At 44.5% G+C, this 19,078-nt stretch overlaps 1 protein-coding gene across 2 annotated transcripts in view; it reads left to right on the top strand.

The window, feature by feature from the left end:
* Positions 1-19,078, top strand: part of LOC126365988 (sodium/hydrogen exchanger 2-like) — a 457,436-nt gene that overhangs the window by 98,526 nt on the left and 339,832 nt on the right. For both annotated transcript variants that reach the window (XM_050008803.1, XM_050008802.1), the window contains exon 2: positions 5,646-5,698. The gene's annotated coding sequence lies outside the window, so the exon portion shown is untranslated. The remainder of the gene's footprint in view (positions 1-5,645; positions 5,699-19,078) is intronic.

Below are 19,078 nucleotides of genomic sequence, written 5' to 3'. Positions count from 1 at the left end.
AAGAAGCTTCGTAAATATTCAGTCAGATCTTGATAAGATTTCAAAGTGGTACAGAGACTAGCAGCTTGCTTTAAATGTCAGAAATATAAAATTGTACCCTTCAAAACATGAAAAAAACGTAGTATCGTATGGCTATAACATCAGTGATTCTCTGTTGGAATCAGCCAACTCATACAAATACCTAGATGTGACTGTTTGTAGGATATGGAATGATCACACAGGTTCAGTGGTGGGTAAAGTGGATGAGAGATTTCGGTTTGTTGGTAGAGTACTGAGGAAATACAATCAGTCTAGAATGGAGACTGCTCACAAATCACTCTTGCGACCTGTTCCAGAGAATTACTCAAGTTTGTGGGACTCGTACCAGATACTGAACATACACAGAGAAGGCCAGCATGAATGGTCGCAGGTTTGTTTAATCCATGGGAGAGTGTCACAGAGATATTGAAGGAAATTGAAACGGAAGACTCTTGGAGACAGATGTGAACTACGCCGAAAAAGTCTATTAACAAAATTTCAAGAAACGGCTATACTTGATTACTTTAGAGTATACTACTTTCCCCTACGTATTGCTCGCATGGGGACCGTGAGGACAAGATTAGAATAATTACTGCACGCTCAGTAATCACACTTCCCGCGCTCCATACGTGAATGGGTCAGAAGGAAATCTTAATAACTGATACAATGGGAGATGCCCTCTGCCATCCACCTCACGTTGGTTTGCAGAGTATGGATTAGATGCAGATGTAGAACGCACGTGGACGAGGAGATGGTGACGCGACAGCGTGGAATTCCATATTTCACTACAGAGTGGAGCCTGAAGTGAAAAATCTGGCGTGTTACAGTTCTGCTTTGTGGGGAGGAACTTGGCCAATCAGATGTGGCACGTTTCTACCTCACAAGCAGTACTGAGCCACCATATTTTATAGCGTTAAAAGTCGTATTTGATGGGTTTTCTTTCGCATAGAGTTCGTTGTATGAATATAATCAAGTATCAGCAAATTAAGGCTCTCTCGAGAACTCGTCGTTTTAGCTACGATTTTTTGTAATAAAATGACAAGAAAATACAAATCGGTACGCAACGACTTCCTGTAGTTGATGTTTTTAGTGTTATAACTTGTGTGCTAACAAGGAGAGGTCCCCAGTGGTGCGAAACTTCCTATACAGTGATGTACGTTAAGATCCCAGGTATCACTCACTGTGGTGGAACCTCGTTTGCGAGTAATTGACGAAAATTCGGAATTGTGTGTGATAATAGCGTGCAAAAGTCGCATTATACGTATAGTCTGGTTGTGTGGTATAACCTATCTACTTGAGGAGGGGGAGAGAATTTTCTCATCTAATGTCTTATCCTACCCTGGACAAGTAACAGTTTTCTTTCGGTGGATTTTCTTTGTGAGGCACTGCTCAACGGGAAGGACGGAACTTTGGGAGAACAGAGAGAGTGAAGATAGCATACACATGAAGGGACTACGAAACGCCTCTGTTAGATTTCGATTTATACTGTTTAACATGTATTTCGTGCTTTCACGCTCAATTATTTGTAATATTAGTTTTGTACTTCGTGTTTGACTCCATTTAATGGTACATAATTACATTAAAGTATCAGTTTTTCCAATAAGCATCCAATCCTATGTAAATTACCTACATTTTGTGCTCCCAAATGTCCTTTCTCTCTTCATCATCTGTATGAATGAGTGAGTGAGCGTTATGTTGAATTTGTCTTACATATAGTGGCAGAGCAGCATCTGTCTGTCTGCTGTGGTAGCAACAGTGTAGCCAACGTAGCTTTCTCAGTCAAGACAAAGGAATTTCTACCCCCTCCGCTGTATGTATGACCTTTTCTCGTATGCGTGCGTGCGTGTGTGTGACTGTGTGTGTGGTTGTGTGTGTGTGTGTTTGTGTATGTGTTATTTCTTCCACCTTTCATTTCGTTTCAGTTTGCAGGTTGTGTACCTTTTCTGATACCACGTGGTGGTGTGTAATTTCAGTACCATCTTAAATAAGTGTTATTCTTAATTACGCATCATATTTTGTTGGTACCTGTGTCCACACGGTTTACATCTGCGTTCTTGAAGTCTTACTAATTTTGCTTGGTTCATGAATATTCACGGCATTTGCGGATGTTTCACGTCAGAATACCTTAGTTTCATGTGCAAGGTGATGCAGATCAATTTCTTTGCCGAAAAGTGTTCTATAATATTCTTATTACAATAACCGAATCACACCGACAGGGATGAACTTATGACCCTCTGTAGTATTGCGATAGGCAAAATTCTTTTGCCTCTGTTCATGTATATGTGAATCGCGTATGTTTGTGTGAACTTTTCCCCTGCGTGTCTAATACTTCCTTTTCATTTATCACCGCAATGTACCTCAGCCGTCAGTATAATAACAATGTGAGTGAGTTTATTAATTAAACAACAAATGATAGTTTAGAATTACTTTATTAAAATAAAACATCATATTAAAAATTCACAAACTATGTTAAACCATGATGACTGTTTCTGAGACAACTTGACCCCTTTTGTAAAATTATCTTTAATGCATCCAATCTGGCGTTTCTGAAGTGCAAAAGGCAGGCCTTATGTTTGTAGACTTTGTCTCATTGTGTTATTCTTTTTGTTGAGGCTTAAGCTTCCGCTTGCTCTGAATTATTTGATTTAACGGTTGTATCTAAATTGTTCCCTTGTGCTCATTCCATGTATTCACCTGGATCTTTTTATTAATGTTAACACATTAGTTACTCTTACCAATTCAGTAATTAATTCAGTTCTTATAAAGTATATTAAATTTTCCCAATTTTAATTAAATTGGGCTACGACGCAGCAAAAGAAATGTGGAACACGGAACTTGCAGTGGAGAGTTCGATGTTGCTAACTTCCCCCACTTTCTGTTTGCAAATTATTCTCCAGATAACCATTCATCCATTGATAACTATTTAAATAATTGGACGATGTCACACGGTCAGGCCGCGCGGGGTAGCAGCGCGGTCTGGGGCGCCTTGTCACGGTCCGCGCAGCTCCCCCCGTCTGAGGTTCGAGTCTTCCCTCGGGCATGGGTGTGTGTGTTGTTCTTAGCGCAAGTTAGTTTAAGTTAGATTAAGTAGCGCGTAAGCTTAGGGACCGATGACCTCAGCAATTTGGTCCCATAAGCCCTTACCACAAATTTCCAATTTCACACTGTCAAAAACAGGCGGGATAAACAATTTATATCTGTAAGAAAAATCTGACGGGAGGTTAAAGTAATTGTCAAATATTGAAATTCTTATGTGCCTAACTGCGTCATAGTCTAAAGTAAAGGTAAGAATGTTTAGTACGGCATAGTTTGCACATAGACTACTACTCCCAAATAGCACCAAGAGGGCCGCCATCCTTACGGTTCCCATCCGACGAACGGATAAGGGTCAACACTTCACACGTCCTCACTTCATAAGACACTGTAGAGAAGTTTGGAATTCAATGCATAACATTGGCACAAAGTTTGCTGATTAGGAATTTAACGCCACCGCCTCTCCTCTACTCGCCGTCAACTTCCTTCTTCCTTCTCACAAGAATCGTGTCTCTCGCACGTGCAGATAGATGTAAGCAGCGTGTCCATGTGACGGACAACCAAAAAACTTATTCGTCTTTGAAAGGCACATCAGGTAGACTACGGACGTCTTGAGGACTCAGCGATACGTAGAACAAAGACTTACAGATGGGCAGATCAGCTCTGAGAAACGAAGGTTCTCTCCCACCTCTCAGGACTCCGAAAAAAAAAGCAGCGGTAGAAAATTGCACGTGCAGTAAGAATTTTAACAGAGACGGAGGTTATAATCTGAGCGGTGCCTGGAGACGGGTACTTGAGGCGGAGCGACTTCAAAGAAATACAACCGAACATCAAACTCTTATGGTGAGATGTGATGCTGGGGGCCACTCAACCGCGGCCCGATGGGGGAGGGCGCGGAGCCGCATTACCCACTCTCGCACAAGCGAATCGCGCCCATTAGAATCCCAAGCGACGTCTCCCGACCAGTCACAGACTTGTAACCCACGGTGTCAATCTTCGAAAACTCGAATATCAACTCCAATTTGACGGGATTTGAACACCGAGAAGATTTTACACAAGGAAGCAGCAGTGAAAAACTTGGATGTCGTGACATCATCATCATAATCATCATCATCATCATTTAAGACTGATTATGCCTTCCAGCGTTCAGTCTGGAGCATAGCCCCCTTATAAAATTCCTCCATGATCCCCTATTCAGTGCTAACATAGGTGCCTCTTCTGATGTTAAACCTATTACTTCAAAATCATTCTTAACCGAATCCAGGTACCTTCTCCTTGGTCTGCCCCGACTCCTCCTACCCTCTACTGCTGAACCCATGAGTCTCTTGGGTAACCTCGCTTCTCCCATGCGTGTAACATGACCCCACCATCTAAGCCTGTTCCCCCTGACTGCTACATCTATAGAGTTCATTCCCAGTTTTTCTTTGATTTTCTCATTGTGGACACCCTCCTGCCATTGTTCCCATCTACTAGTACCTGTAATCATCCTAGCTACTTTTATATCCGTAACCTCAACCTTGTTGATAAGGTAACCTGAATCCACCCAGCTTTCGCTCCCATACAACAGAGTTGTTCGAAAGATTGGACGGTGCAGAGGTAATTTGGTCTTGGTACTGACTTCCTTCTTGCAGAAGAGAGTAGATCGTAGCTGAGCGCTCACTGCATTAGCTTTGCTACACCTCGCTTCCAGTTCTTTCACTATGTTGCCATCCTGTGAGAATATGCATCCTAAGTACTTGAAACCGTCCACCTGTTCTAACTTTGTACCTCCTATTTGGCACTCAATCCGTTTATATTTCTTTCCCACTGACATTACTTTCGTTTTGGAGATGCTAGACTTCATACCATGGTCCTTACATTTCTGATCTAGCTCTGAAATATTACTTTACAAACTTTCAATCGAATCTGCCATCACAACTAAGTCATCCGCAAATGCAAGACTGCTTATTTTGTGTTCACGTATCTTGATCTCACCCAGCCAGTCTATTGTTTTCAACATATGATCCATAAATAATACGAACAACAGTGGAGACAGGTTTCTGCATTGTCTTACCCCTGAAACTACTCTGAACCATGAACTCAGTTTACCGTCAACTCTAACTGCTGGCAACAATTAGAGCAAAATGTCGTGACATCAAATGTAAAAATAAAAAAATAAAAAAAATATGTTCAAATGGCTCTGAGCACTATGGGATTCAACATCTGAGGTCATCAGACCACTAGAACTTAGAACTACTTAAACCTAACTAACCTAAGGATATCACACACATCCATGCCCGAGGCAGGATTCGAACCTGCGACAGTAGCGGTGCGCGCGGTTCCAGACTGAACATCAAATGTATTTCATAATAATATTCTTTGAATAATCTCGATGCTATACAAATGAGATGATTAACTGCACATTTTTCCAGTTCATGAAACAAATGTTAAAAAAAAAAGACCAAGCGATACGGATCTTTTTCAGATGATCAGTGATAAAATGTTTAGCTGGTGCCATGTGGTCAGGGATCTAAAGTATTACTCATCAGAAATTTATTTACTGATACCACAAGGAAGATTGCTTTCATTATCTGAAACGTACTTTATCTTTACAGCTTTGGATGATTTAAACTGCAGTTGGAGGACAACCGCTGTACAGCTCCAGAAGGTATGTGGCCATAATCTGCGGTATTTGTGCTGAAGTCGTGATTTAGAATATCCTGAATGTACTCCATGATATATTTCACCACCATTATTAATTCATCTCTATTCCATGAATCATTGTTTTTCAAAATGCAAAATATGATGTTAATATAAGATACCCGACAAAAGAAACTAAGGCACACGAAAGACGTAGTCGGATGTCAGTATAACTTAATTCATTTATACAGCGTTGGTGGGTATGCAAATCATTAGAGTTGCTACTGTCTGCGAAAGGTGGAAAGCCTAAGGCAGTGCGTTAGTGTTGCTCGTGTTTAATACTGCCTGATAGGGTATACATTGAAGAGCCAAGAAATTGGCACACGTGCATACTATCGTGCAGGACCCACGCGAGGACACAGAATTGCCGCAACACGATGTGGCGTGAAGTAGTGCTGGAGGGAATTGACATCATGAATCCTGCAGGACTGTCCATCATTCCGTAAGGGTACCAGGGGGTGGAGATCTCTTCTGAACAACACGTTGGAAGGCATCCCAGATATGCCCAATAATGTTAATGTCTGGGGAGTTTGGTTGTCGGCGGAAGTGTTTAAAATCGGAAGAGTGTTCCTGGAGCTGCTCTGTAGCAATTCTGGACGTGTGGGGTACCGCACTGTCCTGCTGAAAGTGCTCAAGTCCGTCGGAATGCACAATGGACATGGATCGATGCAGGTGATCAGACAGGATACTTACATACGTGTCACCTGTCATAGCCGTATCTAGACGTATCAGGTGTCCCATATCACTCCAACTTCCCAAGCCCCACACCATTACAGAGCCTCCAACAGCTTGAACAGTCCCCTGTACCCTGATGGCATGCAGGGTCAATGGATTCATCAGGTTGTCTCCATAGCTGTACACGACCATCCGCGCGATACAATTTGAAACGAGACTCGTTCGACCAGGCAACACGTTTGCAGTCATCAAAAGTCCAATGTCGGTGTTAACGGGCTAGGCAAGGCGTAAGCAGTTCTGTCGTGCAGTCATCAAGGGTACACGAGTGGGCTTTCGGCTCCGAAAGCCCATATCGATGATGTTTCGTTCAATGGTTCGCACGCTTACATTTGTTGATGACCCACAATTGAAATCTGCAGCAATTTTCGGAAGGGTTGCACTTCCGTCACGGTGAACGATTCTCTTCGTTCGTCGTTGGTCCCGTTCATGCAGCATCTTTTTCCGGCTGCAGCGATGTCGGAGATTTCACGTTTTACCAGATTCCTGATGTTCACGGTACTCTCGCCAAATGATCGTACGGGAAAATCCCCTACTTCATCGCTACTTCGAAGATGCTGCGTCCCATCGCTCGTGCTCCGACTATAACACCACTTTCAGACTCACATAATCTTGATAACCGTCCATTGTGGCAGTAGTAACCGATCTAACAACTGAGCCAGACACTTGTTTTCTATATGCGCAGCGCCATATTTCACCTGTTTACATATCACTGTATTTGATACGCTTGCCTACGCCAGTTTCTTTGGTGCTTTATTGTTTAAGAAACATGAACTGCGTGAGACGATGCGTGATCACCGTAAAGGACAAAGATACGCTGCATACTAGTGTGAGGCGGCTTTATCAGGATCTGACAGTTTCCAAGAGGCCTTATTGTAGGTCTTCATTTGTTCGGCTGGTTGAATCGTGCAATATCTAGATTTGTGACGCGTTATGATATACCAGTGGCCCGATTGTGAGCTGCATAGGAACTTGAGGGCGGCCATACTTGTCGTCAGTGTTCCGATATTGCGTTGTGCACCAAGTGCATCGTAACACCCACCCATCTGCGCCCGCACCATTGATCAGAGACTAGCAACAGTCAGACTAGGGAATTACCATGCCATGCTTAGGCTGCCGTTAAGATCATAACACAATCGTCTGCATTTGAAATGGTGTCATGACTAGGAAGCATGGACTGCTGATAAATGAAACCTAATTGTATTCAGCGATGAGTCGTGGTTCTGCACAGCCCTAAATGACAATTGTCGGCGAGTATGGTGCGACCTAGGAACATCTTATAGTTGGAAGGTTTTGTAGAGGCAACGCGGTGTTACTTTGTCGTCATTCAGTGGGGAACCATCTCGTTCAAAAATGGCTCTGAGCATATGGGACTTAACATCGGTGGTCGTCAGACCCCTAGAACTTAGAACTAGTTAAACCTAACTAACCTAAGGACATCACACACATCCATGCCCGTGGCAGGATTCGAACCTGCGACCGTAGCGGCCACGCGGTTTCAGACTGAAGCGCCTGGAACCATCTGGTATAGCTGTTAGTGACTGAGGGAAATCTGACGGCACAACGTTATGTCCTGGGCATCTTGCGTGCTCATGTTTTACCTCCCATACGAAAGCACCGTGGTGTCATGTTTCATGAGCGCATTGTTCGTCCACACATGACACTTGTCTGTATGAACTGCCTGCTTGAGGTTGAGGTACTCCAGCGGCCAGCAAGACTCCCATATGTATCTCCCATAGAGCATGCGTGGGACTATCTTGATCGTAAACTCCGTCCCAGTGGCAGTACTCGGGATATCAGACAGTTGTGGGCGGGCCAGGTTACCTCAGGAGAGGATACAGCGGCTTTATGACACTCTTCCCAACTGAATCAGGGCCAGACGAGGTGCTCCGTCATACTCATAAGTGGGCTCATAATGCCAAGTTCTTTGTAAGTTCAACTCTATTTCGTAATCTCTGAAATAACATCACATACCCACTTAGCCCGTGCAGTTTCATTTCGTCCTCTGAGAGCCTATAGCTACGAAGATACTTTTAAACTTAGTAATTGATCTATTCAGTCATCTAAATACAATAACGTTAAATGTCCTTAATGTTATTTAGAAACTGTAACTCGTTCAATCTGAGTATGCCTGGTTAGGTGTAAGAGAGGGCCTGAAGGCCCTAATCTTGCCAGGTAAAATAAATGCATAAATAAATAAATAAATATAGTAAATATACACTACTGGTCATTAAAATTGCTACACCACGAAGACGACGTGCTACAGATGCGAAATGTAACCGACAGGAAGAAGATACTGTGATATGCAAATGATTAGCTTTTCAGAGCATTCACACAAGGTTGGCGCCGGTGGCGACACCTACAACGTGCTGACATGAGGAAAGTTTCCAACCTATTTCTCATACACAAACAGCAGTTGACCGGCGTTGCCTGGTGAAACGTTGTTGTGATGCCTCGTGTAAGGAGGAGAAATGCGTACCAATTCGTTTCCGACTTTGATAAAGGTCGGATTGTAGCCCATGGTGATTGCGGTTTATCGTATCGCGACATTCCTGCTCGCGCTTGTCGAGATCCAATGACTGTTAGCAGAATATGGAATCGGTGGATTCAGGAGGGTAATACGGAACCCCGTGCTGGATCCCAACGGCCTCGTATTACTAGCAGTCGAGATGACAGGTATCTTATCCGCATGGCTGTAACGGATCGTGCAGCCATGTCTCCATCCCTGAGTCTACAGATGGGGACGTTTGCAAGACAACAAGCATCTGCAGGAACAGTTCGACGACGTTTGCAGCAGCATCGACTATCAGCTCTGTTACCGTGGCTGCGGTTACCCTTGACGCTGCATCACAGACAGGAGCGCCTGTGATCGTGTACTCAACGACGAACCTGGGTGCACGAATGGCAAAACGTCATTTTTTCGGATGAATCCAGGTTCTGTTTACAGAATTATGATGGTCGCATCCGTGTTTGGCGACATCGCGGTGAATGCACATTGGAAGCGTGTATTCGTCATCGCCATACTGGCGTATCACCCTGCGTGATGGTATGGGGCGACATTGGTTACACGTCTCGTTCACCTCTTGTTTGCATTGACGGCACTCTGAACAGTGGACGTTACATTTCAGGTGTGTTACGACCCATGACTCTACCGTTCATTCGATCCCTGCGAAACCCTACATTTCACCAGCATAATGCACGACCGCATGTTGCAGGCCCTGTACGGGCCTTTCTGGATACAGAAAATGTCCGACTCCTGCCCTGGGCAACACATTCTCCAGATCTCTCACCAATTGAAAACGTCTGGTTAATGGTGGCCGAGCAACTGGCTCCTCACCATACGCCAGTCACTACTTTTGATGAACCGTGGTATCGTGTTGAAGCTGCATGGGCAGCTGTACCTGTACACGCCATCCAAGCTCTGTTTGACTCAATGCCCGGTCGTATCAAGGCCATTATTACAGACACAGGTGGTTGTTCTGGGTACTGATTTCTCAGGATCTATGCACCCAAATTGCGTGAAAATGTAATCACATGTCAGTTCTAGAACGATATATTTATCCAATGAATATTCGTTTATCGTCTGCATTTCTTCTTGGTGTAGCAATTTTAATGGTCAGTAGTGTATCAGTAATACTGGTACCCATGAGAAAATCCATTCGCTTTGAATGCAAAATGATTTAAGTCAGAATCTACATTTTCTGATTTCGTCTTCAGTCTGACACATATTCCTTCCCTTGCTGATCAGCTATCCAAGTGGTCGTCTCCACCTCTCGAAACTTTCCTCTGTCTCCCTGAGGTGGCGGTACAAACAGGGCAGTCAGGGGCCTCCTTTTCCTGCCTTAAGTTGTTTTTCTATACTTACTTCGTTTTTTTTATTCGCTTTCAAATTAAGGCTTTTCCAGCAAGTTGGAAGTCAAAAATGTGAGAATGATCTACTTTTTTCCTCCACATTCTTTTATCCGTTTATTTGTAACTAGTAATGATGACTTTTTGTCATAGCCTTTTCATTAGAGACAGGCCGTTTCAGCCGCCCTGATTACCTCTCCTGATGGCAGCACGCTCCGAGCCCTCTTCGATGCTCCACGAATATGAGAGCGAGCGACGGTCTTGCACCTGTCCTGCTGGCCACCAGCTCTCGTTTCATCTGTGATAGCCTCCAAATGCCTTCTTCACCTCGACGGATTAAAATCTCCAAATCCTTGAATGTATCTTATTTTGTCCTCTTATCTTGTGATTCGTCACAGTACCCTTCATAGCGTTGCAACTTTCGAAAATGTTAGCACAAAATCGATTATAGTTTAGGAAAATGGAGAGCTTTGCTTTAATGGATGAACTCTCTGAAATTTCATAATAGCTGTAGATATTATTTCCTAGTCATAGTTGTGTGCTCTTCCTGTGGTTATTGCCTACGACAGGTTCGGTTCCTTGTGGCAGGAGGTTTTCTTCAGCCTGCAGTTGATGGGACGGTTTGTCCTCAATCTTCTTGAAAGGATACTGATCGGTGACGTCTAGGCTCATCTCAAGGGCTATTAATTCCCGTCACGGCCTGTGTTTGCCAACATTGACAGGGAAGTTTCTAAAAGTGCACGCAAGAAGCAGCGCCTCAGAGAAGGTGTCAAACAAACTGCATGCAGTCAGGAGTCTAATCGGTCGGAAGCCTGAATATTCAATGACGTTGTGGAGCTCTCTGGAGCTCGCGAAATCGAAGAGTCAGCCGGCGGCATTCGTGGGGTTGAGGTAGCGTTCCGTGGTTATCTTGTCGTTGGCTTGGAGTTAATGATCGCGATCAATGAGATTACTGTTTTGCGTGACGGAAAACTTAGGAGCAATTCTAAAGTACGTTAGTACGTTCCCCTGCGCGGGCTTGAATTTCTGGCTAGGCACTTTGCCGATTTTAACGACGGGTGTTGAGGACTAGTGAGCGTGTAGTAAACCGTAGGAAGAGGCCCCAGAGCAGAGCTTGCAACAACTAGTTCGCTGCAGCTGGTGTTGGATAAAAGTGATGGACATGCCTAGGCTGATTTGTAACAAGTAAATGTCTTTCGTTTCCATGCGGTTTGAGTGTGGTGTTTGTGTGTGACGTTTTCCTTATTGACAATGAACTGTTAATTGAAGACGGCTGCAGTGGCTAGGGCAAGTAAAGTAGCCACTTTGTTTCATTATCTTGGAGGTTCCTGTAGCCTATTAGCGAACATTTAAAACTTATCAAAGAGACTTCTTTGGATTTGTCAGCGAGTTTCCTGGTGATAGCTGTGCGCGCTCGTCTGCAATTTTCTCTGCGTCCGAAGTAAGGTAAAGTGGCAAATCCATTTGCATGTATTAAAAAAAACATATACTCTGACAGTTAATTGCCACAACACTTGTAAAACGTTGTGTTTTAGCATTCTAAACCACGTGTTCTAAATTGCCTAGGATATGTAATTTCGGATTCAGACAAACTTTACCGTAATGGCGTCCAGTCGGGCATAGTGACCAATCGCCTGACAGGGCTAGGTGCACAAGTGGCCATTGTGCGATAACATATATATTATACCTCGTATCGTGTGTCAAGACAATGGAATTGACAACAGGACAAGAGTATTTCATAAAATAAGTACACTTAGATATGAGTATCTTAATAGCTTGGTGAAAAACTATGTTCCCTTATTATATGTGTATGTTAAGATGCCATCAAATTATTTAAGAAAATCACTTCAGCAATCATAGGATTCCTAAACTATGCATCATGCATTAGACACCGCAAGAAAAGAAAATATGCCGTCTGCTACAGCCAAACTGTACTGTGTCATAAGAGACACACTTAGAAGGAGAGATCTTAAAAATAACGATGATGCTACTGAAAACAAGAAAATTCTCGGGAACTTCAGATTTGTATTCAATCCAGGGCAAGAGGTAGAACGCCTTAACCATATTTTAGACGTGGAACGCAGATGTGATGGCATATCAATCCAGGGCAAGAGGTAGAACGCATAACCATATTTTAGACGTGGAACGCAGATGTGATGGCATATCAGTAACTGATTTGCAGCACTTGGTATAATCACCCATAACAGAATAAATTAGAGTAATAGAATAGAAATATCTACCGTAATAGAGTGGAATAATCTACCATACCTATTCAATATAAAGGAAAAGTGGCAGGTGAGGATTGGATGACACTGTTTAGGAGCAAACACCCAAACATAACCCTCAGAAAACTAGATTCCATTTCATCTGATCTTATTTTTCTTTGTCTTTGTCTCTGGCCACTTTGCCGCACCTACCCGACAAAAGAGCCTCTTTGCAGACGTTCACTTAACAACAGTTTTCTACTACGAGAGGTGGATTCCAATAACAGTAACAGCGTTTTACAGTTACAGAAAGCATACAGCTTATACTGATATGTTACTCGTGCACGTGACATGATTTTAGTGAAAAGTACCGTTTTCTTAGGGTGGCCACTTTACCCCGTTTGCTCCCTTTCCTGTTTTGTTGTTGTGATAACCAGCTGGAGGCCCTGCATTGATATATTATCGCCGGCCAGGGTGGCCGAGCGATTCTAAGCCCTAAAGTCTGGAACCGCGCGACCGCTACGGTCGCAGATTCTAATTCTGCCTCGGGCATGGATGTGTGTGATGTCCTTAGGTTAGTTAGGTTTAAGTAGTTCTACGTTCTACAGGACTGTTGGCCTCAGAAGTTAATCCCATAGTGCTCAGAGCCATTTGAACCATCATTTGATCTATTATCGGTAAACATACAGTGAGGTGACAAAAGTGATGGGATAGCAATGTGCGCATATGCAGATAACGGTAGTGTCGCGTACACAAGGTACAAAAGAGCAGAGCATTCGTGAAGCTGCCATTTGTACTCGAGGTGATTCATATGAAAAGATTTCCGACATGATTATAGCCGCACGACGCGGATTAACAGACTTCGAATGCGGAATGGTAGTTGGAGCTAGACGCATGGGACATTCCGTGTCGGAGATCGTTGGGAAAATCAATATTCCGAGATCCACAGGGTCAAGAGGGTGCAGAGAATAACAAATTCCAGGCATTTCTCTCACCACGACTACGCAGCGGCCTTCACTTAAAGACCGAGACCAGCGGCGTTTGCGTAGAGTTGTCAGTGCTAGCAGATAAGCAACACTGCAGTGAAGTTACTGTGGGGCGTATGACGTACATATCCGTTAGGACAGTGTTGCGAAATCTGGCGCTAATGGACTTAGGCAGCACACGACTGACTCGAGTGCCTTGCTAACAGCCCAACAGCACGTGCAGCACCTATACTGAGCTCGTGACTTCTGTATCCCGCCTGGAAGGAGGCGCGTGGGTCATCTTCTGTAAACTGAAGGGTAGGCCGAATGCAGGAAGTGAGTAGGAGCGGAAAAGGTGAAAATGCTTCGGTGTGCAATTAAAAGTGGTTTTACTCAACTTTGGCTGAGATGACCACGTAGGTGCGAAGCCGTACATCAAGTTACAAAGCTACAAGTAGAGGCTCGCCCACTATGAAATAGAAACAACGTTGCTCGCTCGCCCGCTCGGCGTCAAATGGGCCGAATCCGGAGCTGCGCTCGTAGTGCTGCACAGCGCCGGCTGGAAGGCGCTGTCGTCGGTGTCGGCGTCGTAGTGCCAAACTACGAACTTGCACCTACGCCATGGCGTCGTAGCTATCGATACCACAGTGACCATATCGATTGGACGTTAGACGACCCTAATGGCAGGGTTCGAATGTGGCGCAGACCCCATGTAACCAAGGAGCCAAGTTGTCAAGGCACTGCGCAGGCTGATGATGGCTCCATAATGATGTTGGCTCTGTTTACAAGAAATGGACTGGCTCCTCTTGTCCAACTCACCCGACCTCACACTGGAAATCCTGATGTTCGGTTACTTCTAGACCATTTTCAGCCATTCATGGACTTCATGTTCCCAAACAACGATGGAATATTTGTGGATGACAATGTGTCCTGTCACTAGCTCACAGTTGTTTGCGATTGGTTTGAGGAACATTCCGGACAGTTCGGGCGAACGATTTGGCGAACCAGATCGCCCGACATGAATCCCACTGAACATTTATGGCACTTAATCGGGAGGTCAGTTCTTGCACAAAATCATGCTCCGGCAACACTTTCGTAATTATCGATGGCTTTAGAGGCAGCATGGCTCAATTTTTCTGCACGGGCTTGCAACGATTTAGCCCAGGCCACGTCGAGTTGCTGTACGACTCCAGAAGTAAAGAGGTCCGCACGATGTTAACAAGTATCCCATGACTTTTGTCACCTCAGTGCCTTCCAGTACAGGGGCCTCATGTCGGAATTTCTTCTTGAGAGCAGTTAGATAGCTACAGGTATTCTAACTATCGAGTTTGGACTTATGAGAATCACAATCCTGCCTCGCGGGTCAAAGCGGGGCTGGTGACACTTATTTAGATTTATTTTACTTGTGTATCATTGCTTTTGACAATGTTGACTGGAATACTGTCTTTCAAATTCTGAAGGTGGTAGGGGTAAAATACAGGGAAGGAAAGGCCATTTACAATTTGTACAGAAACCAGATGATAGTTTTAAGAGTCGAGGGACATGATAGGGAAGCAGCGGTTGGGAAGGGAGTGATTCAGGGTTGTAGCCTATCCCCGATGTTATTCACTCTGTATATTGAGAAAGCAGTAAAGGAAACAAAAGAAAAATTCGGAGTAGGTACTAAAGTCCATAGAGAAGAAATAAAAACACTGAGGTTCGCTGATGACATTGTAATTCTGTCAGAGACAGCAAAGGAATGGAAGAGTAGTTGAGCGGAATGGACAGTGTCTTGAAAGGAGGGTATAAGATGAACATCAACAAAAGCAAAACGAGGATAATGGAATGTAGTCGAATTAAGTCGGGTGATGCTGATGGAATTAGATTAGGAAATGAGACACTTAATGTAGAAAAGGAGTTTTGCTATTTGGGAAGCAAAATAACTGATGGTGGTCGAAGTAGAGAGGATGTAAAATGTAGACTGGCAAAGGCAAGGAAAGCGTTTCTGAAGAAGAGAAATTTGTTAACATCGAGTATAGATTTAAGCGTCAGGAAGTCGTTTCTGAACGTATTTGTATGGAGTGTTGCCATATATGGAAGTGAAACATGGAGGATAAATAGTTTAGACTAGAAGAGAGTAGAATCTTTCGAAATGTGGTGCTACAGAAGAATGAAGATTAGATGGATGGATCACATAACTAATGAGGAGGTATTGAATAGAATTGGGGAGAAGAGGAGTTGGTGGCACAGCTTGACTAGAAAAAGGGATCGGTTGGTAGTACATGTTCTGAGGCATCAAGGGTTCACAAATTTAGTATTGGAGGGCAGCGTAGAGGGTATAAATCGTAGAGGGAAACCAAGAGATGAATACACTAAGCAGATTCAGAAGGATGTAAGCTGCAGTACGTACTGGGAGATGAAGCAGCTTGCACAGGATAGAGGAGCATGGAGAGCTGCATCAAACCAGTCTGAGGACAGAAGACCACAACATCAACAACAACATCAAAGGAGAAAATTTTTCCAGGTGTGCCAATAAACGTTTGCGAGTAAATCCGGGGAGCAGTGAATCCCGTAATTTGTCTGGCACACCCCATACCGCCCACTCAGTTCGAGTCTCGGTCCGGCACACATTTTTAATCTGCCCGGGAGTTTCAAAATCAGCTCACACTCCGCTGCAGAGTGAAAATTTCATTGTGAATAAAGAATTTATTTTGCCACCACTAGTGTGTTGGAAAGCCCGTTCTGTGAAATGCTTCATAATAACGAGTGGAAGGTAAATGAAAGCCTGTCCTCGTCGGCTACCAAACAGGATCACTCAGCCACAGAGGTGGACAGTGTTATAGATGTGGTGTGGATCTTATTTCGGAATCTCGTTTTCGCGGAACGACACTGGCTAATTTAAAGAAACACTATTTGAAACGAACTGTAAGTATTGTGCTGCCTCTCTTGTGCAGCCCAGAGAAGGACCATAAGAGGAAACGTAAGACAGATTACAGTGTGTGCATAACGATACAATCGTTTCTCCTGCATTACATTCTGGAATGCCGCTGGGAAGCGAGGGACAAAATGGCCATGAGAAGTACCCCCAGCCCATCCACTACGGAGTGGCTTTCGGAGTATTAATGCTGACGCTAATGCGGAGACACTATAACGTGAAGTAAATGGGTCGTTCCGCAGATTCACTATGCAGAGACAGTAACAGTTGAGGAGTCGAACGCAGCTGACAGGAAAGTCGATAACAGCTCCTGGAACGATAGCATAAAGCTGAATGATGAATGGGAGAGCGGTGGGCGGTTCCGTGGCGTCGTTAAGCAAGCCCGCGGTGATTGATGACGCAACGAGGCCCGAACGGCAGCCGAATAACTGGGCGCGGTTGTTAACACAGTGGGGAGCCGCGGGGATCGGCAAGGGTAAAAGGGCGGCCCGCACGATAAATGAGGTGCCCCCGACTGGCAGACTTGCATAAACAAAACACAGGAAGGCTCGAGTTTGTTGTGGAGAGAGGCTGACACAGAGTCTGCCTCGCGCTGTCAGGCTGACATAGCGAGAAAGGAACTCTCCAGTGGGAAGTCAGAGTATTTTTCCTTTACAACTCCGTAATCTCACATTTTAAAGTCACCGGTCGTATTGCTTTGATTCTGTTGCGTACCTATCTCACCTAACGCTGTCGGCAGGCTGTGTTACATAAATTATATTCTTTTAAGTATAAATAAAAATGCTGTTTCATCGTAATATTTATACGGCGTTATTCGTAACTACATCACTGTCAGAAACTATGTGGACACAACAACACATACAGAAAATCATACACTACAGGCCATTAAAATTGCTACACCACGAAGATGACGTGCTACAGACGCGAAATTTAACCGACAGGAAGAGGATGCTGTCATATGCAAATGATTAGCTTTTCAGAGCATTCACACAAGGTTGGCGCCGGTGGCGACACCTACAACGTGATGACATGAGGAAACTTTCCAACCGATTTCTCATACACAAACAGCAGTTGACCTGCGTTGCCTGGTAAAACGTTATTGTGATGCCTCGTGTAAGTAGGACAAATGCGTACCATTACGTTTCCGTCTTTGATAAAGGTCTGACTGTAGCCTATCGCGATTGCGATTTATCGTGACGTGACATTGCTGCTCGCGTTGGTCGAGATCAAATCTCGGTTACCACAATATGGAATCGGTGGGTTCAGGGGAGGGGGGGGGGGGAGGGGGGAGGGGGGGGGGGGGTAATACGGAAAGCAGTGCTGGATCCCAACGGCCTCGTATCACTAGCAGTCGAGATGAAAGGCATCTTATCTGCATGGCTGTAACGGATCGTGCATTCACGTCTCGATCCCTGAGTCAACAGATGGGGACGTTTGCAAGACAACAACCATCTGTACGAAGAGTTCGACGACGATTGCAGCAGCATGGACTATCAGCTCGGAGACCAAGGCTGCGTTTACCCTTGACGCTGCATCACAGACAGGAGGGCTTGCATTGATGTACTCAACGACGAACCTGGGTGCACGAATGGCAAAACGTCATTCTTTCGGATGATTCCAGGTTATGTTTACAGCATCATGATGGTCGCTTCCGTGTTTGGCGACATCGCGGTGAATGCACATTGGAAGCGTGTATTCGTCATCGCAATACTGCCGTATCACCCGGCGTGATGGGATGGGGTGCCACGGGTTACACGTCTCGGTCACCTCTTGTTCGCATTGACGGCACTTTGAACAGTGGACGTTACATTTCAGGTGTGTTACGACCCGTGGCTCTACCCTTCATTCGATCTCTGTGAAACCCTACATTTCAGCTGGATAATGTACGGTCGCATGTTGCAGGTCCTATACGGGCCTTTCTGGATACAGAAAATGTTCTACTGCTGCCCCGGCCAACACATTCTCCAGATCTCTCACCAATTGAAAACGTCTGGTCAATGGTGGCCGAGCAACTGGCTCGTCACAATATGCCAGTCAGTACTCTTGGTGAATTGTGGTATCGTGTTGAAGCTGCATGGGCAGCTGTACCTGTCTGTACACGCCATCCAAGCTCTGTTTCACTCAATGCCCAGGCGTATCAAAGCCGTTATTACGGCCAGAAGTGGGTCTTCTGGGTACTGATTTCTCAGGAGGTATGCACCCAAATTGCGTGAAAATGTAATCACATTTAAGTTTTAGTATAATATATTTGTCCAATGAATACCCGTTTATCATCTGCATTTCTTCGCGGTGTAGCAATTTCAATGGCCAGTACCGTCTATCAGTAGGAAGAGCATTTCTCCAAGATGTAACTCACATTACAGGTGCTAAATACACAGGCGTGAAAAAAGATATAGCGATATGCACATATTCAGATGGCGGCAGTATTGGATACACAAGATATAAAATCGTAGAAGATCGGCGAAGCTCTCATTTGTAGTCCGGTGATTCATGTGAAAAGATTTCCGACGTGGTTGCGACCGCAAGTCGGGTACTGAGAGACTCTGAATGCGGAATGGTAGACGAAGCTAGACGCATGAGACATACCGTTTCAGAAATCGTTAGGGAGTTCAATATTCAGAAAACGACAGTGTCAAGAGTGTACCGAGAATACAGTTTGCAGGCATTATCTCTCAACATCGTCA

Source organism: Schistocerca gregaria, chromosome 4 (genome assembly GCF_023897955.1).
Source record: "Schistocerca gregaria isolate iqSchGreg1 chromosome 4, iqSchGreg1.2, whole genome shotgun sequence".
Lineage (NCBI taxonomy): Eukaryota > Metazoa > Arthropoda > Insecta > Orthoptera > Acrididae > Schistocerca > Schistocerca gregaria.
The sequence above is the reverse complement of the archived record's forward strand: the minus strand, read 5'-3'. Positions and strand labels throughout refer to the sequence as shown.